The sequence below is a fragment of the Hyla sarda genome, chromosome 4 (assembly GCF_029499605.1).
Source record: "Hyla sarda isolate aHylSar1 chromosome 4, aHylSar1.hap1, whole genome shotgun sequence".
In the NCBI taxonomy this organism is placed as follows: Eukaryota; Metazoa; Chordata; class Amphibia; order Anura; family Hylidae; genus Hyla; species Hyla sarda.
Window position 1 is genome coordinate 41,460,757 of NC_079192.1, and position 19,249 is coordinate 41,480,005.

Consider the following 19,249-nt stretch of genomic DNA (forward strand, 5'->3'; position numbering starts at 1 on the left):
GATTAAAGTCATCCAAAACAATTAGCAGATGAAACTTGGGGTCTACTTCCTGGAAATCCTAAAGATTCTTCAACCTAGAAGTGTTAAAATTGGAAGCAAGGATGAGATGCCGTGACCCAGATTCGAAGCGGGGTTGCTGCGGCCACAACGCAGAGTACTAACCACTATACGATCACGGCAACCTTCCCGAGCCAGGTAGGAGTCGAACCTACAATCTTCTGATCCGTAGTCAGACGCGTTATCCATTGCGCCACTGGCCCTGCTGAAAAAACAAGTGCCAAACCGGTGCCTCATTTGTGAAGTACTGGAAAACCTGACACATGGTACCATTGCCAAAAGTGTCTTCCGTTTCTTGCAACACATTTTTACAAAGGGCGAAATCACTACTTGGCAGATTAAAGTCATCCAAAACAATTAGCAGATGAAACTTGGGGTCTACTTCCTGGAAATCCTAAAGATTCTTCAACCTTGGGGTAGAGGTGTTAAAAGTGGAAGCAAGGATGAGATGCCATGACCCGGATTCAAACCTGGGTTGCTGCGGCCACAACGCAGAGTACTAACCACTATACGATCACGGCAACATTCCCGAGCCAGGTAGGAGTCGAACCTACAATCTTCTGATCCGTAGTCAGACGCGTTATCCATTGCGCCACTGGCCCTGCTGAAAAAACAACTGCCAAACCGGTGCCTCATTTGTGAAGTACTGGAAAACCTGCCACATGGTACCATTGCCAAAAGTGTCTTCCGTTTCTTGCAAATCAAATCGGAACAGTCCAGAGACTAAATGTGTTGTCCTTACAACACATTTTTACAAAGGGCGAAATCACTACTTGGCAGATTAAAGTCATCCAAAACAATTAGCAGATGAAACTTGGGGTCTACTTCCTGGAAATCCTAAAGATTCTTCAACCTTGGGGTAGAAGTGTTAAAATTGGAAGCAAGGATGAGATGCCGTGACCCGGATTCGAACCGGGGTTGCTGCGGCCACGACGCAGAGTACTAACCACTATACGATCACGGCAACATTCCCGAGCCAGGTAGGAGTCGAACCTACAATCTTCTGATCCGTAGTCAGACGCGTTATCCATTGCGCCACTGGCCCTGCTGAAAAAACAACTGCCAAACCGGTGCCTCATTTCTGAAGTACTGGAAAACCTGCCACATGGTACCATTGCCAAAAGTGTCTTCCGTTTCTTGCAAATCAAATCGGAACCGTCCAGAGACTAAATGTGTTGTCCTTACAACACATTTTTACAAAGGGCGAAATCACTACTTGGCAGATTAAAGTCATCCAAAACAATTAGCAGATGAAACTTGGGGTCTACTTCCTGGAAATCCTAAAGATTCTTCAACCTTGGGGTAGAAGTGTTAAAATTGGAAGCAAGGACGAATTGCCTTGACCCGGATTCGATCCGGGGTTGCTGCGGCCACAACGCAGAGTACTAACCACTATACGATCACGACAACATTCCCGAGCCAGGTAGGAGTCGAACCTACAATCTTCTGATCTGTAGTCAGACGCGTTATCCATTGCGCCACTGGCCCTGCTGAAAAAACAACTGCCAAACCGGTGCCTCATTTGTGAAGTACTGGAAAACCTGCCACATGGTACCATTGCCAAAAGTGTCTTCCGTTTCTTGCAAATCAAATCGGAACAGCCCAGAGACTAAATGTGTTGTCCTTACAACACATTTTTACAAAGGGCGAAATCACTACTTGGCAGATTAAAGTCATCCAAAACAATTAGCAAATGAAACTTGGGGTCTACTTCCTGGAAATCCTAAAGATTCTTCAACCTTGGGGTAGAAGTGTTAAAATTGGAAGCAAGGATGAGATGCCGTGACCCGGATTCGAACAGGGGTTGCTGCGGCCACAACGCAGAGTACTAACCACTATACGATCACGGCAACATTCCCGAGCCAGGTTGGAGTCGAACCTACAATCTTCTGATCCGTAGTCAGACGTGTTATCCATTGCGCCACTGGCCCTGCTGAAAAAACAACTGCCAAACCGGTGCCTCATTTCTGAAGTACTGGAAAACCTGCCACATGGTACCATTGCCAAAAGTGTCTTCCGTTTCTTGCAAATCAAATCGGAACCGTCCAGAGACTAAATGTGTTGTCCTTACAACACATTTTTACAAAGGGCGAAATCACTACTTGGCAGATTAAAGTCATCCAAAACAATTAGCAGATGAAACTTGGGGTCTACTTCCTGGAAATCCTAAAGATTCTTCAACCTTGGGGTAGAAGTGTTAAAATTGGAAGCAAGGATGAGATGCCGTGACCCGGATTCGAACCGTGGTTGCTGCGGCCACAACGCAGAGTACTAACCACTATACGATCACGGCAACATTCCCGAGCCAGGTTGGAGTCGAACCTACAATCTTCTGATCCGTAGTCAGACGTGTTATCCATTACGCCACTGGCCCTGCTGAAAAAACAACTGCCAAACCGGTGCCTCATTTCTGAAGTACTGGAAAACCTGCCACATGGTACCATTGCCAAAAGTGTCTTCCGTTTCTTGCAAATCAAATCGGAACCGTCCAGAGACTAAATGTGTTGTCCTTACAACACATTTTTACAAAGGGCGAAATCACTACTTGGCAGATTAAAGTCATCCAAAACAATTAGCAGATGAAACTTGGGGTCTACTTCCTGGAAATCCTAAAGATTCTTCAACCTTGGGGTAGAAGTGTTAAAATTGGAAGCAAGGATGAGATGCCGTGACCCGGATTCGAACCGTGGTTGCTGCGGCCACAACGCAGAGTACTAACCACTATACGATCACGGCAACATTCCCGAGCCAGGTAGGAGTCGAACCTACAATCTTCTGATCCGTAGTCAGACGCGTTATCCATTGCGCCACTGGCCCTGTTGAAAAAACATCTGCCAAACCGGTGCCTCATTTCTGAAGTACTGGAAAACCTGCCACATGGTACCATTGCCAAAAGTGTCTTCCGTTTCTTGCAAATCAAATCGGAACCGTCCAGAGACTAAATGTATTGTCCTTACAACACATTTTTACAAAGGGCGAAATCACTACTTGGCAGATTAAAGTCATCCAAAACAATTAGCAGATGAAACTTGGGGTCTACTTCCTGGAAATCCTAAAGATTCTTCAACCTTGGGGTAGAAGTGTTAAAATTGGAAGCAAGGATGAATTGCCGTGACCCGGATTCGAACCGGGGTTGCTGCGGCCACAACGCAGAGTACTAACCACTATACGATCACGGCAACATTCCCGAGCCAGGTAGGAGTCGAACCTACAATCTTCTGATCCGTAGTCAGACGCGTTATCCATTGCGCCACTGGCCCTGCTGAAAAAACAACTGCCAAACCGGTGCCTCATTTGTGAAGTACTGGAAAACCTGCCACATGGTACCATTGCCAAAAGTGTCTTCCGTTTCTTGCAAATCAAATCGGAACAGCCCAGAGACTAAATGTGTTGTCCTTACAACACATTTTTACAAAGGGCGAAATCACTACTTGGCAGATTAAAGTCATCCAAAACAATTAGCAAATGAAACTTGGGGTCTACTTCCTGGAAATCCTAAAGATTCTTCAACCTTGGGGTAGAAGTGTTAAAATTGGAAGCAAGGATGAGATGCCGTGACCCGGATTCGAACAGGGGTTGCTGCGGCCACAACGCAGAGTACTAACCACTATACGATCACGGCAACATTCCCGAGCCAGGTTGGAGTCGAACCTACAATCTTCTGATCCGTAGTCAGACGTGTTATCCATTGCGCCACTGGCCCTGCTGAAAAAACAACTGCCAAACCGGTGCCTCATTTCTGAAGTACTGGAAAACCTGCCACATGGTACCATTGCCAAAAGTGTCTTCCGTTTCTTGCAAATCAAATCGGAACCGTCCAGAGACTAAATGTGTTGTCCTTACAACACATTTTTACAAAGGACGAAATCCCTACTTGGCAGATTAAAGTCATCCAAAACAATTAGCAGATGAAACTTGGGGTCTACTTCCTGGAAGTCCTAAAGATTCTTCAACCTTGGGGTAGAAGTGTTAAAATTGGAAGCAAGGATGAGATGCCGTGACCCGGATTCGAACCGGGGTTGCTGCGGCCACAACGCAGAGTACTAACCACTATACGATCACGGCAACATTCCCGAGCCAGGTAGGAGTCGAACCTACAATCTTCTGATCCGTAGTCAGACGCGTTATCCATTGCGCCACTGGCCCTGCTGAAAAAACAACTGCCAAACCGGTGCCTCATTTCTGAAGTACTGGAAAACCTGCCACATGGTACCATTGCCAAAAGTGTCTTACGTTTCTTGCAAATCAAATCGGAACCGTCCAGAGACTAAATGTGTTGTCCTTACAACACATTTTTACAAAGGGCGAAATCACTACTTGGCAGATTAAAGTCATCCAAAACAATTAGCAGATGAAACTTGGGGTCTACTTCCTGGAAATCCTAAAGATTCTTCAACCTTGGGGTAGAAGTGTTAAAATTGGAAGCAAGGATGAGATGCCGTGACCAGGATTCGAACCGGGGTTGCTGCGGCCACAACGCAGAGTACTAACCACTATACGATCACGGCAACATTCCCGAGCCAGGTAGGAGTCGAACCTACAATCTTCTGATCCGTAATCAGACGCGTTATCCATTGCGCCACTGGCCCTGCTGAAAAAACAACTGCCAAACCGGTGCCTCATTTCTGAAGTACTGGAAAACCTGCCACATGGTACCATTGCCAAAAGTGTCTTCCGTTTCTTGCAAATCAAATCGGAACCGTCCAGAGACTAAATGTGTTGTCCTTACAACACATTTTTACAAAGGGCGAAATCACTACTTGGCAGATTAAAGTCATCAAAAACAATTAGCAGAAGAAATCATGCAGGAGATGAAACTTGGGGTTTACTTCCTGGAAATCTTAAAGATTCTTCAACCTTGGGGTAGAAGTGTTAAAAATGGAAGCAAGGATGAGATGCTGTAACCCGGATTCGAACCGGGGTTGCTGCGGCCACAACGCAGAGTACTAACCGCTATACGATCACGGCAACATTCCCGAGCCAGGTAGGAGTCGAACCTACAATCTTCTGATCCGTAGTCAGACGTGTTATCCATTGCGCCACTGGCCCTGCTGAAAAAACAACTGCCAAACCGGTGCCTCATTTCTGAAGTACTGGAAAACCTGCCACATGGTACCATTGCCAAAAGTGTCTTACGTTTCTTGCAAATCAAATCGGAACCGTCCAGAGACTAAATGTGTTGTCCTTACAACACATTTTTACAAAGGGCGAAATCACTACTTGGCAGATTAAAGTCATCCAAAACAATTAGCAGATGAAACTTGGGGTCTACTTCCTGGAAATCCTAAAGATTCTTCAACCTTGGGGTAGAAGTGTTAAAATTGGAAGCAAGGATGAGATGCCGTGACCAGGATTCGAACCGGGGTTGCTGCGGCCACAACGCAGAGTACTAACCACTATACGATCACGGCAACATTCCCGAGCCAGGTAGGAGTCGAACCTACAATCTTCTGATCCGTAATCAGACGCGTTATCCATTGCGCCACTGGCCCTGCTGAAAAAACAACTGCCAAACCGGTGCCTCATTTCTGAAGTACTGGAAAACCTGCCACATGGTACCATTGCCAAAAGTGTCTTCCGTTTCTTGCAAATCAAATCGGAACCGTCCAGAGACTAAATGTGTTGTCCTTACAACACATTTTTACAAAGGGCGAAATCACTACTTGGCAGATTAAAGTCATCAAAAACAATTAGCAGAAGAAATCATGCAGGAGATGAAACTTGGGGTTTACTTCCTGGAAATCTTAAAGATTCTTCAACCTTGGGGTAGAAGTGTTAAAAATGGAAGCAAGGATGAGATGCTGTAACCCGGATTCGAACCGGGGTTGCTGCGGCCACAACGCAGAGTACTAACCGCTATACGATCACGGCAACATTCCCGAGCCAGGTAGGAGTCGAACCTACAATCTTCTGATCCGTAGTCAGACGTGTTATCCATTGCGCCACTGGCCCTGCTGAAAAAACAACTGCCAAACCGGTGCCTCATTTGTGAAGTACTGGAAAACCTGCCACATGGTACCATTGCCAAAAGTGTCTTCCGTTTCTTGCAAATCAAATCGGAACTGTCCAGAGACTAAATGTGTTGTCCTTACAACACATTTTTACAAAGGGCGAAATCACTACTTGGCAGATTAAAGTCATCCAAAACAATTAGCAGATGAAACTTGGGGACAACTTCCTGGAAATCCTAAAGATTCTTCAACCTTGGGGTAGAAGTGTTAAAAATGGAAGCAAGGATGAGATGCCGTAACCCGGATTCGAACCGGGGTTGCTGCGGCCACAACGCAGAGTACTAACCGCTATACGATCACGGCAACATTCCCGAGCCAGGTAGGAGTCGAACCTACAATCTTCTGATCCGTAGTCAGACGTGTTATCCATTGCGCCACTGGCCCTGCTGAAAAAACAACTGCCAAACCGGTGCCTCATTTGTGAAGTACTGGAAAACCTGCCACATGGTACCATTGCCAAAAGTGTCTTCCGTTTCTTGCAAATCAAATCGGAACCGTCCAGAGACTAAATGTGTTGTCCTTACAACACATTTTTACAAAGGGCGAAATCACTACTTGGCAGATTAAAGTCATCAAAAACAATTAGCAGATGAAACTTGGGGACAACTTCCTGGAAATCCTAAAGATTCTTCAACCTTGGGGTAGAGGTGTTAAAATTGGAAGCAAGGATGAGATGCCGTGACCCGGATTCGAACCGGGGTTGCTGCGGCCACAACGCAGAGTACTAACCACTATACGATCACGGCAACATTCCCGAGCCAGGTAGGAGTCGAACCTACAATCTTCTGATCCGTAGTCAGACGTGTTATCCATTGCGCCACTGGCCCTGCTGAAAAAATAACTGCCAAACCGGTGCCTCATTTGTGAAGTACTGGAAAACCTGCCACATGGTACCATTGCCAAAAGTGTCTTCCGTTTCTTGCAAATCAAATCGGAACCGTCCAGAGACTAAATGTGTTGTCCTTACAACACATTTTTACAAAGGGCAAAATCACTACTTGGCAGATTAAAGTCATCCAAAACAATTAGCAGATGAAACTTGGGGACAACTTCCTGGAAATCCTAAAGATTCTTCAACCTTGGGGTAGAGGTGTTAAAGTTGGAAGCAAGGATGAGATGCCGTGACCCGGATTCGAACCGGGGTTGCTGCGGCCACAACGCAGAGTACTAACCACTATACGATCAAGGCAACATTCCCGAGCCAGGTAGGAGTCGAACCTACAATCTTCTGATCCGTAATCAGACGCGTTATCCATTGCGCCACTGGCCCTGCTGAAAAAACAACTGCCAAACCGGTGCCTCATTTCTGAAGTACTGGAAAACCTGCCACATGGTACCATTGCCAAAAGTGTCTTCCGTTTCTTGCAAATCAAATCGGAACCGTCCAGAGACTAAATGTGTTGTCCTTACAACACATTTTTACAAAGGGCGAAATCACTACTTGGCAGATTAAAGTCATCAAAAACAATTAGCAGAAGAAATCATGCAGGAGATGAAACTTGGGGTTTACTTCCTGGAAATCTTAAAGATTCTTCAACCTTGGGGTAGAAGTGTTAAAAATGGAAGCAAGGATGAGATGCCGTAACCCGGATTCGAACCGGGGTTGCTGCGGCCACAACGCAGAGTACTAACCGCTATACGATCACGGCAACATTCCCGAGCCAGGTAGGAGTCGAACCTACAATCTTCTGATCCGTAGTCAGACGTGTTATCCATTGCGCCACTGGCCCTGCTGAAAAAACAACTGCCAAACCGGTGCCTCATTTGTGAAGTACTGGAAAACCTGCCACATGGTACCATTGCCAAAAGTGTCTTCCGTTTCTTGCAAATCAAATCGGAACTGTCCAGAGACTAAATGTGTTGTCCTTACAACACATTTTTACAAAGGGCGAAATCACTACTTGGCAGATTAAAGTCATCCAAAACAATTAGCAGATGAAACTTGGGGACAACTTCCTGGAAATCCTAAAGATTCTTCAACCTTGGGGTAGAAGTGTTAAAAATGGAAGCAAGGATGAGATGCCGTAACCCGGATTCGAACCGGGGTTGCTGCGGCCACAACGCAGAGTACTAACCGCTATACGATCACGGCAACATTCCCGAGCCAGGTAGGAGTCGAACCTACAATCTTCTGATCCGTAGTCAGACGTGTTATCCATTGCGCCACTGGCCCTGCTGAAAAAACAACTGCCAAACCGGTGCCTCATTTGTGAAGTACTGGAAAACCTGCCACATGGTACCATTGCCAAAAGTGTCTTCCGTTTCTTGCAAATCAAATCGGAACCGTCCAGAGACTAAATGTGTTGTCCTTACAACACATTTTTACAAAGGGCGAAATCACTACTTGGCAGATTAAAGTCATCCAAAACAATTAGCAGATGAAACTTGGGGACAACTTCCTGGAAATCCTAAAGATTCTTCAACCTTGGGGTAGAGTTGTTAAAATTGGAAGCAAGGATGAGATGCCGTGACCCGGATTCGAACCGGGGTTGCTGCGGCCACAACGCAGAGTACTAACCACTATACGATCAAGGCAACATTCCCGAGCCAGGTAGGAGTCGAACCTACAATCTTCTGATCCGTAGTCAGACGCGTTATCCATTGCGCCACTGGCCCTGCTGAAAAAACAACTGCCAAACCGGTGCCTCATTTCTGAAGTACTGGAAAACCTGCCACATGGTACCATTGCCAAAAGTGTCTTCCGTTTCTTGCAAATCAAATCGGAACCGTCCAGAGACTAAATGTGTTGTCCTTACAACACATTTTTACAAAGGGCGAAATCACTACTTGGCAGATTAAAGTCATCCAAAACAATTAGCAGATGAAGCTTGGGGTCTACTTCCTGGAAATCCTAAAGATTCTTCAACCTTGGGGTAGAAGTGTTAAAATTGGAAGCAAGGATGAGATGCCGTGACCAGGATTCGAACCGGGGTTGCTGTGGCCACAACGCAGAGTACTAACCACTATACGATCACGACAACATTCCCGAGCCAGGTAGGAGTCGAACCTACAATCTTCTGATCCGTAGTCAGACGCGTTATCCATTGCGCCACTGGCCCTGCTGAAAAAACAACTGCCAAACCGGTGCCTCATTTGTGAAGTACTGGAAAACCTGCCACATGGTACCATTGCCAAAAGTGTCTTCCGTTTCTTGCAAATCAAATCGGAACAGTCCAGAGACTAAATGTGTTGTCCTTACAACACATTTTTACAAAGGGCGAAATCACTACTTGGCAGATTAAAGTCATCCAAAACAATTAGCAGATGAAACTTGGGGTCTACTTCCTGGAAATCCTAAAGATTATTCAACCTTGGGGTAGAAGTGTTAAAATTGGAAGCAAGGATGAGATGCTGTGACCCGGATTCGAACCGGGGTTGCTGCGGCCACAACGCAGAGTACTAACCACTATACGATCACGGCAACATTCCCGAGCCAGGTAGGAGTCGAACCTACAATCTTCTGATCCGTAGTCAGACGTGTTATCCATTGCGCCACTGGCCCTGCTGAAAAAACAACTGCCAAACCGGTGCCTCATTTCTGAAGTACTGGAAAACCTGCCACATGGTACCATTGCCAAAAGTGTCTTCCGTTTCTTGCAAATCAAATCGGAACAGTCCAGAGACTAAATGTGTTGTCCTTACAACACATTTTTACAAAGGGCGAAATCACTACTTGGCAGATTAAAGTCATCCAAAACAATTTGCAGATGAAACTTGGGGTCTACTTCCTGGAAATCCTAAAGATTATTCAACCTTGGGGTAGAAGTGTTAAAATTGGAAGCAAGGATGAGATGCTGTGACCCGGATTCGAACCGGGGTTGCTGCGGCCACAACGCAGAGTACTAACCACTATACGATCACGGCAACATTCCCGAGCCAGGTAGGAGTCGAACCTACAATCTTCTGATCCGTAGTCAGACGTGTTATCCATTGCGCCACTGGCCCTGCTGAAAAAACAACTGCCAAACCGGTGCCTCATTTCTGAAGTACCGGAAAACCTGCCACATGGTACCATTGCCAAAAGTGTCTTCCGTTTCTTGCAAATCAAATCGGAACCGTCCAGAGACTAAATGTGTTGTCCTTACAACACATTTTTACAAAGGACGAAATCACTACTTGGCAGATTAAAGTCATCCAAAACAATTAGCAGATGAAACTTGGGGTCTACTTCCTGGAAGTCCTAAAGATTCTTCAACCTTGGGGTAGAAGTGTTAAAATTGGAAGCAAGGATGAGATGCCGTGACCCGGATTCGAACCGGGGTTGCTGCGGCCACAACGCAGAGTACTAACCACTATACGATCACGGCAACATTCCCGAGCCAGGTAGGAGTCGAACCTACAATCTTCTGATCCGTAGTCAGACGCGTTATCCATTGCGCCACTGGCCCTGCTGAAAAAACAACTGCCAAACCGGTGCCTCATTTGTGAAGTACTGGAAAACCTGCCACATGGTACCATTGCCAAAAGTGTCTTCCGTTTCTTGCAAATCAAATCGGAACTGTCCAGAGACTAAATGTGTTGTCCTTACAACACATTTTTACAAAGGGCGAAATCACTACTTGGCAGATTAAAGTCATCAAAAACAATTAGCAGAAGAAATCATGCAGGAGATGAAACTTGGGGTTTACTTCCTGGAAATCTTAAAGATTCTTCAACCTTGGGGTAGAAGTGTTAAAAATGGAAGCAAGGATGAGATGCCGTAACCCGGATTCGAACCGGGGTTGCTGCGGCCACAACGCAGAGTACTAACCGCTATACGATCACGGCAACATTCCCGAGCCAGGTAGGAGTCGAACCTACAATCTTCTGATCCGTAGTCAGACGTGTTATCCATTGCGCCACTGGCCCTGCTGAAAAAACAACTGCCAAACCGGTGCCTCATTTGTGAAGTACTGGAAAACCTGCCACATGGTACCATTGCCAAAAGTGTCTTCCGTTTCTTGCAAATCAAATCGGAACTGTCCAGAGACTAAATGTGTTGTCCTTACAACACATTTTTACAAAGGGCGAAATCACTACTTGGCAGATTAAAGTCATCCAAAACAATTAGCAGATGAAACTTGGGGACAACTTCCTGGAAATCCTAAAGATTCTTCAACCTTGGGGTAGAAGTGTTAAAAATGGAAGCAAGGATGAGATGCCGTAACCCGGATTCGAACCGGGGTTGCTGCGGCCACAACGCAGAGTACTAACCGCTATACGATCACGGCAACATTCCCGAGCCAGGTAGGAGTCGAACCTACAATCTTCTGATCCGTAGTCAGACGTGTTATCCATTGCGCCACTGGCCCTGCTGAAAAAACAACTGCCAAACCGGTGCCTCATTTGTGAAGTACTGGAAAACCTGCCACATGGTACCATTGCCAAAAGTGTCTTCCGTTTCTTGCAAATCAAATCGGAACCGTCCAGAGACTAAATGTGTTGTCCTTACAACACATTTTTACAAAGGGCGAAATCACTACTTGGCAGATTAAAGTCATCCAAAACAATTAGCAGATGAAACTTGGGGACAACTTCCTGGAAATCCTAAAGATTCTTCAACCTTGGGGTAGAGTTGTTAAAATTGGAAGCAAGGATGAGATGCCGTGACCCGGATTCGAACCGGGGTTGCTGCGGCCACAACGCAGAGTACTAACCACTATACGATCAAGGCAACATTCCCGAGCCAGGTAGGAGTCGAACCTACAATCTTCTGATCCGTAGTCAGACGCGTTATCCATTGCGCCACTGGCCCTGCTGAAAAAACAACTGCCAAACCGGTGCCTCATTTCTGAAGTACTGGAAAACCTGCCACATGGTACCATTGCCAAAAGTGTCTTCCGTTTCTTGCAAATCAAATCGGAACCGTCCAGAGACTAAATGTGTTGTCCTTACAACACATTTTTACAAAGGGCGAAATCACTACTTGGCAGATTAAAGTCATCCAAAACAATTAGCAGATGAAGCTTGGGGTCTACTTCCTGGAAATCCTAAAGATTCTTCAACCTTGGGGTAGAAGTGTTAAAATTGGAAGCAAGGATGAGATGCCGTGACCAGGATTCGAACCGGGGTTGCTGTGGCCACAACGCAGAGTACTAACCACTATACGATCACGACAACATTCCCGAGCCAGGTAGGAGTCGAACCTACAATCTTCTGATCCGTAGTCAGACGCGTTATCCATTGCGCCACTGGCCCTGCTGAAAAAACAACTGCCAAACCGGTGCCTCATTTGTGAAGTACTGGAAAACCTGCCACATGGTACCATTGCCAAAAGTGTCTTCCGTTTCTTGCAAATCAAATCGGAACAGTCCAGAGACTAAATGTGTTGTCCTTACAACACATTTTTACAAAGGGCGAAATCACTACTTGGCAGATTAAAGTCATCCAAAACAATTAGCAGATGAAACTTGGGGTCTACTTCCTGGAAATCCTAAAGATTATTCAACCTTTGGGTAGAAGTGTTAAAATTGGAAGCAAGGATGAGATGCTGTGACCCGGATTCGAACCGGGGTTGCTGCGGCCACAACGCAGAGTACTAACCACTATACGATCACGGCAACATTCCCGAGCCAGGTAGGAGTCGAACCTACAATCTTCTGATCCGTAGTCAGACGTGTTATCCATTGCGCCACTGGCCCTGCTGAAAAAACAACTGCCAAACCGGTGCCTCATTTCTGAAGTACTGGAAAACCTGCCACATGGTACCATTGCCAAAAGTGTCTTCCGTTTCTTGCAAATCAAATCGGAACAGTCCAGAGACTAAATGTGTTGTCCTTACAACACATTTTTACAAAGGGCGAAATCACTACTTGGCAGATTAAAGTCATCCAAAACAATTAGCAGATGAAACTTGGGGTCTACTTCCTGGAAATCCTAAAGATTATTCAACCTTGGGGTAGAAGTGTTAAAATTGGAAGCAAGGATGAGATGCTGTGACCCGGATTCGAACCGGGGTTGCTGCGGCCACAACGCAGAGTACTAACCACTATACGATCACGGCAACATTCCCGAGCCAGGTAGGAGTCGAACCTACAATCTTCTGATCCGTAGTCAGACGTGTTATCCATTGCGCCACTGGCCCTGCTGAAAAAACAACTGCCAAACCGGTGCCTCATTTCTGAAGTACCGGAAAACCTGCCACATGGTACCATTGCCAAAAGTGTCTTCCGTTTCTTGCAAATCAAATCGGAACCGTCCAGAGACTAAATGTGTTGTCCTTACAACACATTTTTACAAAGGACGAAATCACTACTTGGCAGATTAAAGTCATCCAAAACAATTAGCAGATGAAACTTGGGGTCTACTTCCTGGAAGTCCTAAAGATTCTTCAACCTTGGGGTAGAAGTGTTAAAATTGGAAGCAAGGATGAGATGCCGTGACCCGGATTCGAACCGGGGTTGCTGCGGCCACAACGCAGAGTACTAACCACTATACGATCACGGCAACATTCCCGAGCCAGGTAGGAGTCGAACCTACAATCTTCTGATCCGTAGTCAGACGCGTTATCCATTGCGCCACTGGCCCTGCTGAAAAAACAACTGCCAAACCGGTGCCTCATTTGTGAAGTACTGGAAAACCTGCCACATGGTACCATTGCCAAAAGTGTCTTCCGTTTCTTGCAAATCAAATCGGAACTGTCCAGAGACTAAATGTGTTGTCCTTACAACACATTTTTACAAAGGGCGAAATCACTACTTGGCAGATTAAAGTCATCAAAAACAATTAGCAGAAGAAATCATGCAGGAGATGAAACTTGGGGTTTACTTCCTGGAAATCTTAAAGATTCTTCAACCTTGGGGTAGAAGTGTTAAAAATGGAAGCAAGGATGAGATGCCGTAACCCGGATTCGAACCGGGGTTGCTGCGGCCACAACGCAGAGTACTAACCGCTATACGATCACGGCAACATTCCCGAGCCAGGTAGGAGTCGAACCTACAATCTTCTGATCCGTAGTCAGACGTGTTATCCATTGCGCCACTGGCCCTGCTGAAAAAACAACTGCCAAACCGGTGCCTCATTTGTGAAGTACTGGAAAACCTGCCACATGGTACCATTGCCAAAAGTGTCTTCCGTTTCTTGCAAATCAAATCGGAACTGTCCAGAGACTAAATGTGTTGTCCTTACAACACATTTTTACAAAGGGCGAAATCACTACTTGGCAGATTAAAGTCATCCAAAACAATTAGCAGATGAAACTTGGGGACAACTTCCTGGAAATCCTAAAGATTCTTCAACCTTGGGGTAGAAGTGTTAAAAATGGAAGCAAGGATGAGATGCCGTAACCCGGATTCGAACCGGGGTTGCTGCGGCCACAACGCAGAGTACTAACCGCTATACGATCACGGCAACATTCCCGAGCCAGGTAGGAGTCGAACCTACAATCTTCTGATCCGTAGTCAGACGTGTTATCCATTGCGCCACTGGCCCTGCTGAAAAAACAACTGCCAAACCGGTGCCTCATTTGTGAAGTACTGGAAAACCTGCCACATGGTACCATTGCCAAAAGTGTCTTCCGTTTCTTGCAAATCAAATCGGAACCGTCCAGAGACTAAATGTGTTGTCCTTACAACACATTTTTACAAAGGGCGAAATCACTACTTGGCAGATTAAAGTCATCCAAAACAATTAGCAGATGAAACTTGGGGACAACTTCCTGGAAATCCTAAAGATTCTTCAACCTTGGGGTAGAGTTGTTAAAATTGGAAGCAAGGATGAGATGCCGTGACCCGGATTCGAACCGGGGTTGCTGCGGCCACAACGCAGAGTACTAACCACTATACGATCAAGGCAACATTCCCGAGCCAGGTAGGAGTCGAACCTACAATCTTCTGATCCGTAGTCAGACGCGTTATCCATTGCGCCACTGGCCCTGCTGAAAAAACAACTGCCAAACCGGTGCCTCATTTCTGAAGTACTGGAAAACCTGCCACATGGTACCATTGCCAAAAGTGTCTTCCGTTTCTTGCAAATCAAATCGGAACCGTCCAGAGACTAAATGTGTTGTCCTTACAACACATTTTTACAAAGGGCGAAATCACTACTTGGCAGATTAAAGTCATCCAAAACAATTAGCAGATGAAGCTTGGGGTCTACTTCCTGGAAATCCTAAAGATTCTTCAACCTTGGGGTAGAAGTGTTAAAATTGGAAGCAAGGATGAGATGCCGTGACCAGGATTCGAACCGGGGTTGCTGTGGCCACAACGCAGAGTACTAACCACTATACGATCACGACAACATTCCCGAGCCAGGTAGGAGTCGAACCTACAATCTTCTGATCCGTAGTCAGACGCGTTATCCATTGCGCCACTGGCCCTGCTGAAAAAACAACTGCCAAACCGGTGCCTCATTTGTGAAGTACTGGAAAACCTGCCACATGGTACCATTGCCAAAAGTGTCTTCCGTTTCTTGCAAATCAAATCGGAACAGTCCAGAGACTAAATGTGTTGTCCTTACAACACATTTTTACAAAGGGCGAAATCACTACTTGGCAGATTAAAGTCATCCAAAACAATTAGCAGATGAAACTTGGGGTCTACTTCCTGGAAATCCTAAAGATTATTCAACCTTGGGGTAGAAGTGTTAAAATTGGAAGCAAGGATGAGATGCTGTGACCCGGATTCGAACCGGGGTTGCTGCGGCCACAACGCAGAGTACTAACCACTATACGATCACGGCAACATTCCCGAGCCAGGTAGGAGTCGAACCTACAATCTTCTGATCCGTAGTCAGACGTGTTATCCATTGCGCCACTGGCCCTGCTGAAAAAACAACTGCCAAACCGGTGCCTCATTTCTGAAGTACTGGAAAACCTGCCACATGGTACCATTGCCAAAAGTGTCTTCCGTTTCTTGCAAATCAAATCGGAACAGTCCAGAGACTAAATGTGTTGTCCTTACAACACATTTTTACAAAGGGCGAAATCACTACTTGGCAGATTAAAGTCATCCAAAACAATTAGCAGATGAAACTTGGGGTCTACTTCCTGGAAATCCTAAAGATTATTCAACCTTGGGGTAGAAGTGTTAAAATTGGAAGCAAGGATGAGATGCTGTGACCCGGATTCGAACCGGGGTTGCTGCGGCCACAACGCAGAGTACTAACCACTATACGATCACGGCAACATTCCCGAGCCAGGTAGGAGTCGAACCTACAATCTTCTGATCCGTAGTCAGACGTGTTATCCATTGCGCCACTGGCCCTGCTGAAAAAACAACTGCCAAATCGGTGCCTCATTTCTGAAGTACCGGAAAACCTGCCACATGGTACCATTGCCAAAAGTGTCTTCCGTTTCTTGCAAATCAAATCGGAACCGTCCAGAGACTAAATGTGTTGTCCTTACAACACATTTTTACAAAGGACGAAATCACTACTTGGCAGATTAAAGTCATCCAAAACAATTAGCAGATGAAACTTGGGGTCTACTTCCTGGAAGTCCTAAAGATTCTTCAACCTTGGGGTAGAAGTGTTAAAATTGGAAGCAAGGATGAGATGCCGTGACCCGGATTCGAACCGGGGTTGCTGCGGCCACAACGCAGAGTACTAACCACTATACGATCACGGCAACATTCCCGAGCCAGGTAGGAGTCGAACCTACAATCTTCTGATCCGTAGTCAGACGCGTTATCCATTGCGCCACTGGCCCTGCTGAAAAAACAACTGCCAAACCGGTGCCTCATTTGTGAAGTACTGGAAAACCTGCCACATGGTACCATTGCCAAAAGTGTCTTCCGTTTCTTGCAAATCAAATCGGAACTGTCCAGAGACTAAATGTGTTGTCCTTACAACACATTTTTACAAAGGGCGAAATCACTACTTGGCAGATTAAAGTCATCAAAAACAATTAGCAGAAGAAATCATGCAGGAGATGAAACTTGGGGTTTACTTCCTGGAAATCTTAAAGATTCTTCAACCTTGGGGTAGAAGTGTTAAAAATGGAAGCAAGGATGAGATGCCGTAACCCGGATTCGAACCGGGGTTGCTGCGGCCACAACGCAGAGTACTAACCGCTATACGATCACGGCAACATTCCCGAGCCAGGTAGGAGTCGAACCTACAATCTTCTGATCCGTAGTCAGACGTGTTATCCATTGCGCCACTGGCCCTGCTGAAAAAACAACTGCCAAACCGGTGCCTCATTTGTGAAGTACTGGAAAACCTGCCACATGGTACCATTGCCAAAAGTGTCTTCCGTTTCTTGCAAATCAAATCGGAACTGTCCAGAGACTAAATGTGTTGTCCTTACAACACATTTTTACAAAGGGCGAAATCACTACTTGGCAGATTAAAGTCATCCAAAACAATTAGCAGATGAAACTTGGGGACAACTTCCTGGAAATCCTAAAGATTCTTCAACCTTGGGGTAGAAGTGTTAAAAATGGAAGCAAGGATGAGATGCCGTAACCCGGATTCGAACCGGGGTTGCTGCGGCCACAACGCAGAGTACTAACCGCTATACGATCACGGCAACATTCCCGAGCCAGGTAGGAGTCGAACCTACAATCTTCTGATCCGTAGTCAGACGTGTTATCCATTGCGCCACTGGCCCTGCTGAAAAAACAACTGCCAAACCGGTGCCTCATTTGTGAAGTACTGGAAAACCTGCCACATGGTACCATTGCCAAAAGTGTCTTCCGTTTCTTGCAAATCAAATCGGAACCGTCCAGAGACTAAATGTGTTGTCCTTACAACACATTTTTACAAAGGGCGAAATCACTACTTGGCAGATTAAAGTCATCCAAAACAATTAGCAGATGAAACTTGGGGACAACTTCCTGGAAATCCTAAAGATTCTTCAACCTTGGGGTAGAAGTGTTAAAAATGGAAGCAAGGATGAGATGCCGTAACCCGGATTCGAACCGGGGTTGCTGCGGCCACAACGCAGAGTACTAACCGCTATACGATCACGGCAACATTCCCGAGCCAGGTAGGAGTCGAACCTACAATCTTCTGATCCGTAGTCAGACGTGTTATCCATTGCGCCACTGGCCCTGCTGAAAAAACAACTGCCAAACCGGTGCCTCATTTGTGAAGTACTGGAAAACCTGCCACATGGTACCATTGCCAAAAGTGTCTTCCGTTTCTTGCAAATCAAATCGGAACCGTCCAGAGACTAAATGTGTTGTCCTTACAACACATTTTTACAAAGGGCGAAATCACTACTTGGCAGATTAAAGTCATCCAAAACAATTAGCAGATGAAACTTGGGGACAACTTCCTGGAAATCCTAAAGATTCTTCAACCTTGGGGTAGAGTTGTTAAAATTGGAAGCAAGGATGAGATGCCGTGACCCGGATTCGAACCGGGGTTGCTGCGGCCACAACGCAGAGTACTAACCACTATACGATCAAGGCAACATTCCCGAGCCAGGTAGGAGTCGAACCTACAATCTTCTGATCCGTAGTCAGACGCGTTATCCATTGCGCCACTGGCCCTGCTGAAAAAACAACTGCCAAACCGGTGCCTCATTTCTGAAGTACTGGAAAACCTGCCACATGGTACCATTGCCAAAAGTGTCTTCCGTTTCTTGCAAATCAAATCGGAACCGTCCAGAGACTAAATGTGTTGTCCTTACAACACATTTTTACAAAGGGCGAAATCACTACTTGGCAGATTAAAGTCATCCAAAACAATTAGCAGATGAAGCTTGGGGTCTACTTCCTGGAAATCCTAAAGATTCTTCAACCTTGGGGTAGAAGTGTTAAAATTGGAAGCAAGGATGAGATGCCGTGACCAGGATTCGAACCGGGGTTGCTGTGGCCACAACGCAGAGTACTAACCACTATACGATCACGACAACATTCCCGAGCCAGGTAGGAGTCGAACCTACAATCTTCTGATCCGTAGTCAGACGCGTTATCCATTGCGCCACTGGCCCTGCTGAAAAAACAACTGCCAAACCGGTGCCTCATTTGTGAAGTACTGGAAAACCTGCCACATGGTACCATTGCCAAAAGTGTCTTCCGTTTCTTGCAAATCAAATCGGAACAGTCCAGAGACTAAATGTGTTGTCCTTACAACACATTTTTACAAAGGGCGAAATCACTACTTGGCAGATTAAAGTCATCCAAAACAATTAGCAGATGAAGCTTGGGGTCTACTTCCTGGAAATCCTAAAGATTCTTCAACCTTGGGGTAGAAGTGTTAAAATTGGAAGCAAGGATGAGATGCTGTGACCCGGATTCGAACCGGGGTTGCTGCGG

The 19,249-nt window shown here is 45.9% G+C and overlaps 57 non-coding genes across 57 annotated transcripts; all 57 read right to left on the reverse strand.

Moving 5' to 3' along the window:
• Nucleotides 1-187: 187 nt before the first annotated feature.
• Nucleotides 188-260, reverse strand: TRNAR-ACG (transfer RNA arginine (anticodon ACG)). The gene has a single exon. It is a non-coding gene; the product is annotated as a tRNA-Arg (tRNA).
• Nucleotides 261-586: 326 nt separating this feature from the next.
• On the reverse strand, nucleotides 587-659 carry TRNAR-ACG (transfer RNA arginine (anticodon ACG)). The gene has a single exon. It is a non-coding gene; the product is annotated as a tRNA-Arg (tRNA).
• Nucleotides 660-949: 290 nt separating this feature from the next.
• Nucleotides 950-1,021, reverse strand: TRNAH-GUG (transfer RNA histidin (anticodon GUG)). Its single transcript has one exon. It is a non-coding gene; the product is annotated as a tRNA-His (tRNA).
• Nucleotides 1,022-1,029: 8 nt separating this feature from the next.
• On the reverse strand, nucleotides 1,030-1,102 carry TRNAR-ACG (transfer RNA arginine (anticodon ACG)). Its single transcript has one exon. It is a non-coding gene; the product is annotated as a tRNA-Arg (tRNA).
• Nucleotides 1,103-1,472: 370 nt separating this feature from the next.
• TRNAC-ACA (transfer RNA cysteine (anticodon ACA)) lies at nucleotides 1,473-1,545 on the reverse strand. Its single transcript has one exon. It is a non-coding gene; the product is annotated as a tRNA-Cys (tRNA).
• Nucleotides 1,546-2,801: 1,256 nt separating this feature from the next.
• Nucleotides 2,802-2,874, reverse strand: TRNAR-ACG (transfer RNA arginine (anticodon ACG)). Its single transcript has one exon. It is a non-coding gene; the product is annotated as a tRNA-Arg (tRNA).
• Nucleotides 2,875-3,164: 290 nt separating this feature from the next.
• Nucleotides 3,165-3,236, reverse strand: TRNAH-GUG (transfer RNA histidin (anticodon GUG)). Its single transcript has one exon. It is a non-coding gene; the product is annotated as a tRNA-His (tRNA).
• Nucleotides 3,237-3,244: 8 nt separating this feature from the next.
• Nucleotides 3,245-3,317, reverse strand: TRNAR-ACG (transfer RNA arginine (anticodon ACG)). Its single transcript has one exon. It is a non-coding gene; the product is annotated as a tRNA-Arg (tRNA).
• A 733-nt stretch (nucleotides 3,318-4,050) lies between these two features.
• On the reverse strand, nucleotides 4,051-4,122 carry TRNAH-GUG (transfer RNA histidin (anticodon GUG)). Its single transcript has one exon. It is a non-coding gene; the product is annotated as a tRNA-His (tRNA).
• Nucleotides 4,123-4,130: 8 nt separating this feature from the next.
• Nucleotides 4,131-4,203, reverse strand: TRNAR-ACG (transfer RNA arginine (anticodon ACG)). Its single transcript has one exon. It is a non-coding gene; the product is annotated as a tRNA-Arg (tRNA).
• A 370-nt stretch (nucleotides 4,204-4,573) lies between these two features.
• Nucleotides 4,574-4,646, reverse strand: TRNAR-ACG (transfer RNA arginine (anticodon ACG)). Its single transcript has one exon. It is a non-coding gene; the product is annotated as a tRNA-Arg (tRNA).
• Nucleotides 4,647-5,033: 387 nt separating this feature from the next.
• Nucleotides 5,034-5,106, reverse strand: TRNAR-ACG (transfer RNA arginine (anticodon ACG)). The gene has a single exon. It is a non-coding gene; the product is annotated as a tRNA-Arg (tRNA).
• A 370-nt stretch (nucleotides 5,107-5,476) lies between these two features.
• On the reverse strand, nucleotides 5,477-5,549 carry TRNAR-ACG (transfer RNA arginine (anticodon ACG)). Its single transcript has one exon. It is a non-coding gene; the product is annotated as a tRNA-Arg (tRNA).
• A 387-nt stretch (nucleotides 5,550-5,936) lies between these two features.
• TRNAR-ACG (transfer RNA arginine (anticodon ACG)) lies at nucleotides 5,937-6,009 on the reverse strand. Its single transcript has one exon. It is a non-coding gene; the product is annotated as a tRNA-Arg (tRNA).
• Nucleotides 6,010-6,299: 290 nt separating this feature from the next.
• TRNAH-GUG (transfer RNA histidin (anticodon GUG)) lies at nucleotides 6,300-6,371 on the reverse strand. The gene has a single exon. It is a non-coding gene; the product is annotated as a tRNA-His (tRNA).
• Nucleotides 6,372-6,379: 8 nt separating this feature from the next.
• TRNAR-ACG (transfer RNA arginine (anticodon ACG)) lies at nucleotides 6,380-6,452 on the reverse strand. Its single transcript has one exon. It is a non-coding gene; the product is annotated as a tRNA-Arg (tRNA).
• A 290-nt stretch (nucleotides 6,453-6,742) lies between these two features.
• Nucleotides 6,743-6,814, reverse strand: TRNAH-GUG (transfer RNA histidin (anticodon GUG)). Its single transcript has one exon. It is a non-coding gene; the product is annotated as a tRNA-His (tRNA).
• An 8-nt stretch (nucleotides 6,815-6,822) lies between these two features.
• Nucleotides 6,823-6,895, reverse strand: TRNAR-ACG (transfer RNA arginine (anticodon ACG)). Its single transcript has one exon. It is a non-coding gene; the product is annotated as a tRNA-Arg (tRNA).
• Nucleotides 6,896-7,265: 370 nt separating this feature from the next.
• On the reverse strand, nucleotides 7,266-7,338 carry TRNAR-ACG (transfer RNA arginine (anticodon ACG)). The gene has a single exon. It is a non-coding gene; the product is annotated as a tRNA-Arg (tRNA).
• A 307-nt stretch (nucleotides 7,339-7,645) lies between these two features.
• On the reverse strand, nucleotides 7,646-7,717 carry TRNAH-GUG (transfer RNA histidin (anticodon GUG)). The gene has a single exon. It is a non-coding gene; the product is annotated as a tRNA-His (tRNA).
• Nucleotides 7,718-7,725: 8 nt separating this feature from the next.
• On the reverse strand, nucleotides 7,726-7,798 carry TRNAR-ACG (transfer RNA arginine (anticodon ACG)). The gene has a single exon. It is a non-coding gene; the product is annotated as a tRNA-Arg (tRNA).
• A 290-nt stretch (nucleotides 7,799-8,088) lies between these two features.
• Nucleotides 8,089-8,160, reverse strand: TRNAH-GUG (transfer RNA histidin (anticodon GUG)). Its single transcript has one exon. It is a non-coding gene; the product is annotated as a tRNA-His (tRNA).
• An 8-nt stretch (nucleotides 8,161-8,168) lies between these two features.
• On the reverse strand, nucleotides 8,169-8,241 carry TRNAR-ACG (transfer RNA arginine (anticodon ACG)). The gene has a single exon. It is a non-coding gene; the product is annotated as a tRNA-Arg (tRNA).
• A 370-nt stretch (nucleotides 8,242-8,611) lies between these two features.
• On the reverse strand, nucleotides 8,612-8,684 carry TRNAR-ACG (transfer RNA arginine (anticodon ACG)). The gene has a single exon. It is a non-coding gene; the product is annotated as a tRNA-Arg (tRNA).
• A 370-nt stretch (nucleotides 8,685-9,054) lies between these two features.
• On the reverse strand, nucleotides 9,055-9,127 carry TRNAR-ACG (transfer RNA arginine (anticodon ACG)). The gene has a single exon. It is a non-coding gene; the product is annotated as a tRNA-Arg (tRNA).
• Nucleotides 9,128-9,497: 370 nt separating this feature from the next.
• On the reverse strand, nucleotides 9,498-9,570 carry TRNAR-ACG (transfer RNA arginine (anticodon ACG)). Its single transcript has one exon. It is a non-coding gene; the product is annotated as a tRNA-Arg (tRNA).
• Nucleotides 9,571-9,940: 370 nt separating this feature from the next.
• On the reverse strand, nucleotides 9,941-10,013 carry TRNAR-ACG (transfer RNA arginine (anticodon ACG)). The gene has a single exon. It is a non-coding gene; the product is annotated as a tRNA-Arg (tRNA).
• A 290-nt stretch (nucleotides 10,014-10,303) lies between these two features.
• On the reverse strand, nucleotides 10,304-10,375 carry TRNAH-GUG (transfer RNA histidin (anticodon GUG)). Its single transcript has one exon. It is a non-coding gene; the product is annotated as a tRNA-His (tRNA).
• An 8-nt stretch (nucleotides 10,376-10,383) lies between these two features.
• TRNAR-ACG (transfer RNA arginine (anticodon ACG)) lies at nucleotides 10,384-10,456 on the reverse strand. The gene has a single exon. It is a non-coding gene; the product is annotated as a tRNA-Arg (tRNA).
• A 307-nt stretch (nucleotides 10,457-10,763) lies between these two features.
• TRNAH-GUG (transfer RNA histidin (anticodon GUG)) lies at nucleotides 10,764-10,835 on the reverse strand. Its single transcript has one exon. It is a non-coding gene; the product is annotated as a tRNA-His (tRNA).
• Nucleotides 10,836-10,843: 8 nt separating this feature from the next.
• TRNAR-ACG (transfer RNA arginine (anticodon ACG)) lies at nucleotides 10,844-10,916 on the reverse strand. The gene has a single exon. It is a non-coding gene; the product is annotated as a tRNA-Arg (tRNA).
• A 290-nt stretch (nucleotides 10,917-11,206) lies between these two features.
• On the reverse strand, nucleotides 11,207-11,278 carry TRNAH-GUG (transfer RNA histidin (anticodon GUG)). The gene has a single exon. It is a non-coding gene; the product is annotated as a tRNA-His (tRNA).
• An 8-nt stretch (nucleotides 11,279-11,286) lies between these two features.
• On the reverse strand, nucleotides 11,287-11,359 carry TRNAR-ACG (transfer RNA arginine (anticodon ACG)). The gene has a single exon. It is a non-coding gene; the product is annotated as a tRNA-Arg (tRNA).
• A 370-nt stretch (nucleotides 11,360-11,729) lies between these two features.
• Nucleotides 11,730-11,802, reverse strand: TRNAR-ACG (transfer RNA arginine (anticodon ACG)). The gene has a single exon. It is a non-coding gene; the product is annotated as a tRNA-Arg (tRNA).
• Nucleotides 11,803-12,172: 370 nt separating this feature from the next.
• TRNAR-ACG (transfer RNA arginine (anticodon ACG)) lies at nucleotides 12,173-12,245 on the reverse strand. The gene has a single exon. It is a non-coding gene; the product is annotated as a tRNA-Arg (tRNA).
• Nucleotides 12,246-12,615: 370 nt separating this feature from the next.
• On the reverse strand, nucleotides 12,616-12,688 carry TRNAR-ACG (transfer RNA arginine (anticodon ACG)). Its single transcript has one exon. It is a non-coding gene; the product is annotated as a tRNA-Arg (tRNA).
• A 370-nt stretch (nucleotides 12,689-13,058) lies between these two features.
• Nucleotides 13,059-13,131, reverse strand: TRNAR-ACG (transfer RNA arginine (anticodon ACG)). The gene has a single exon. It is a non-coding gene; the product is annotated as a tRNA-Arg (tRNA).
• A 290-nt stretch (nucleotides 13,132-13,421) lies between these two features.
• On the reverse strand, nucleotides 13,422-13,493 carry TRNAH-GUG (transfer RNA histidin (anticodon GUG)). The gene has a single exon. It is a non-coding gene; the product is annotated as a tRNA-His (tRNA).
• An 8-nt stretch (nucleotides 13,494-13,501) lies between these two features.
• Nucleotides 13,502-13,574, reverse strand: TRNAR-ACG (transfer RNA arginine (anticodon ACG)). Its single transcript has one exon. It is a non-coding gene; the product is annotated as a tRNA-Arg (tRNA).
• Nucleotides 13,575-13,881: 307 nt separating this feature from the next.
• On the reverse strand, nucleotides 13,882-13,953 carry TRNAH-GUG (transfer RNA histidin (anticodon GUG)). The gene has a single exon. It is a non-coding gene; the product is annotated as a tRNA-His (tRNA).
• An 8-nt stretch (nucleotides 13,954-13,961) lies between these two features.
• TRNAR-ACG (transfer RNA arginine (anticodon ACG)) lies at nucleotides 13,962-14,034 on the reverse strand. The gene has a single exon. It is a non-coding gene; the product is annotated as a tRNA-Arg (tRNA).
• Nucleotides 14,035-14,324: 290 nt separating this feature from the next.
• TRNAH-GUG (transfer RNA histidin (anticodon GUG)) lies at nucleotides 14,325-14,396 on the reverse strand. The gene has a single exon. It is a non-coding gene; the product is annotated as a tRNA-His (tRNA).
• Nucleotides 14,397-14,404: 8 nt separating this feature from the next.
• Nucleotides 14,405-14,477, reverse strand: TRNAR-ACG (transfer RNA arginine (anticodon ACG)). Its single transcript has one exon. It is a non-coding gene; the product is annotated as a tRNA-Arg (tRNA).
• A 370-nt stretch (nucleotides 14,478-14,847) lies between these two features.
• TRNAR-ACG (transfer RNA arginine (anticodon ACG)) lies at nucleotides 14,848-14,920 on the reverse strand. The gene has a single exon. It is a non-coding gene; the product is annotated as a tRNA-Arg (tRNA).
• A 370-nt stretch (nucleotides 14,921-15,290) lies between these two features.
• On the reverse strand, nucleotides 15,291-15,363 carry TRNAR-ACG (transfer RNA arginine (anticodon ACG)). Its single transcript has one exon. It is a non-coding gene; the product is annotated as a tRNA-Arg (tRNA).
• A 370-nt stretch (nucleotides 15,364-15,733) lies between these two features.
• TRNAR-ACG (transfer RNA arginine (anticodon ACG)) lies at nucleotides 15,734-15,806 on the reverse strand. Its single transcript has one exon. It is a non-coding gene; the product is annotated as a tRNA-Arg (tRNA).
• Nucleotides 15,807-16,176: 370 nt separating this feature from the next.
• TRNAR-ACG (transfer RNA arginine (anticodon ACG)) lies at nucleotides 16,177-16,249 on the reverse strand. The gene has a single exon. It is a non-coding gene; the product is annotated as a tRNA-Arg (tRNA).
• A 290-nt stretch (nucleotides 16,250-16,539) lies between these two features.
• On the reverse strand, nucleotides 16,540-16,611 carry TRNAH-GUG (transfer RNA histidin (anticodon GUG)). The gene has a single exon. It is a non-coding gene; the product is annotated as a tRNA-His (tRNA).
• An 8-nt stretch (nucleotides 16,612-16,619) lies between these two features.
• Nucleotides 16,620-16,692, reverse strand: TRNAR-ACG (transfer RNA arginine (anticodon ACG)). Its single transcript has one exon. It is a non-coding gene; the product is annotated as a tRNA-Arg (tRNA).
• A 307-nt stretch (nucleotides 16,693-16,999) lies between these two features.
• TRNAH-GUG (transfer RNA histidin (anticodon GUG)) lies at nucleotides 17,000-17,071 on the reverse strand. Its single transcript has one exon. It is a non-coding gene; the product is annotated as a tRNA-His (tRNA).
• An 8-nt stretch (nucleotides 17,072-17,079) lies between these two features.
• On the reverse strand, nucleotides 17,080-17,152 carry TRNAR-ACG (transfer RNA arginine (anticodon ACG)). Its single transcript has one exon. It is a non-coding gene; the product is annotated as a tRNA-Arg (tRNA).
• A 290-nt stretch (nucleotides 17,153-17,442) lies between these two features.
• Nucleotides 17,443-17,514, reverse strand: TRNAH-GUG (transfer RNA histidin (anticodon GUG)). Its single transcript has one exon. It is a non-coding gene; the product is annotated as a tRNA-His (tRNA).
• Nucleotides 17,515-17,522: 8 nt separating this feature from the next.
• Nucleotides 17,523-17,595, reverse strand: TRNAR-ACG (transfer RNA arginine (anticodon ACG)). The gene has a single exon. It is a non-coding gene; the product is annotated as a tRNA-Arg (tRNA).
• Nucleotides 17,596-17,885: 290 nt separating this feature from the next.
• On the reverse strand, nucleotides 17,886-17,957 carry TRNAH-GUG (transfer RNA histidin (anticodon GUG)). The gene has a single exon. It is a non-coding gene; the product is annotated as a tRNA-His (tRNA).
• Nucleotides 17,958-17,965: 8 nt separating this feature from the next.
• Nucleotides 17,966-18,038, reverse strand: TRNAR-ACG (transfer RNA arginine (anticodon ACG)). Its single transcript has one exon. It is a non-coding gene; the product is annotated as a tRNA-Arg (tRNA).
• Nucleotides 18,039-18,408: 370 nt separating this feature from the next.
• TRNAR-ACG (transfer RNA arginine (anticodon ACG)) lies at nucleotides 18,409-18,481 on the reverse strand. The gene has a single exon. It is a non-coding gene; the product is annotated as a tRNA-Arg (tRNA).
• A 370-nt stretch (nucleotides 18,482-18,851) lies between these two features.
• TRNAR-ACG (transfer RNA arginine (anticodon ACG)) lies at nucleotides 18,852-18,924 on the reverse strand. The gene has a single exon. It is a non-coding gene; the product is annotated as a tRNA-Arg (tRNA).
• Between the last annotated feature and the right edge of the window lie 325 nt (nucleotides 18,925-19,249).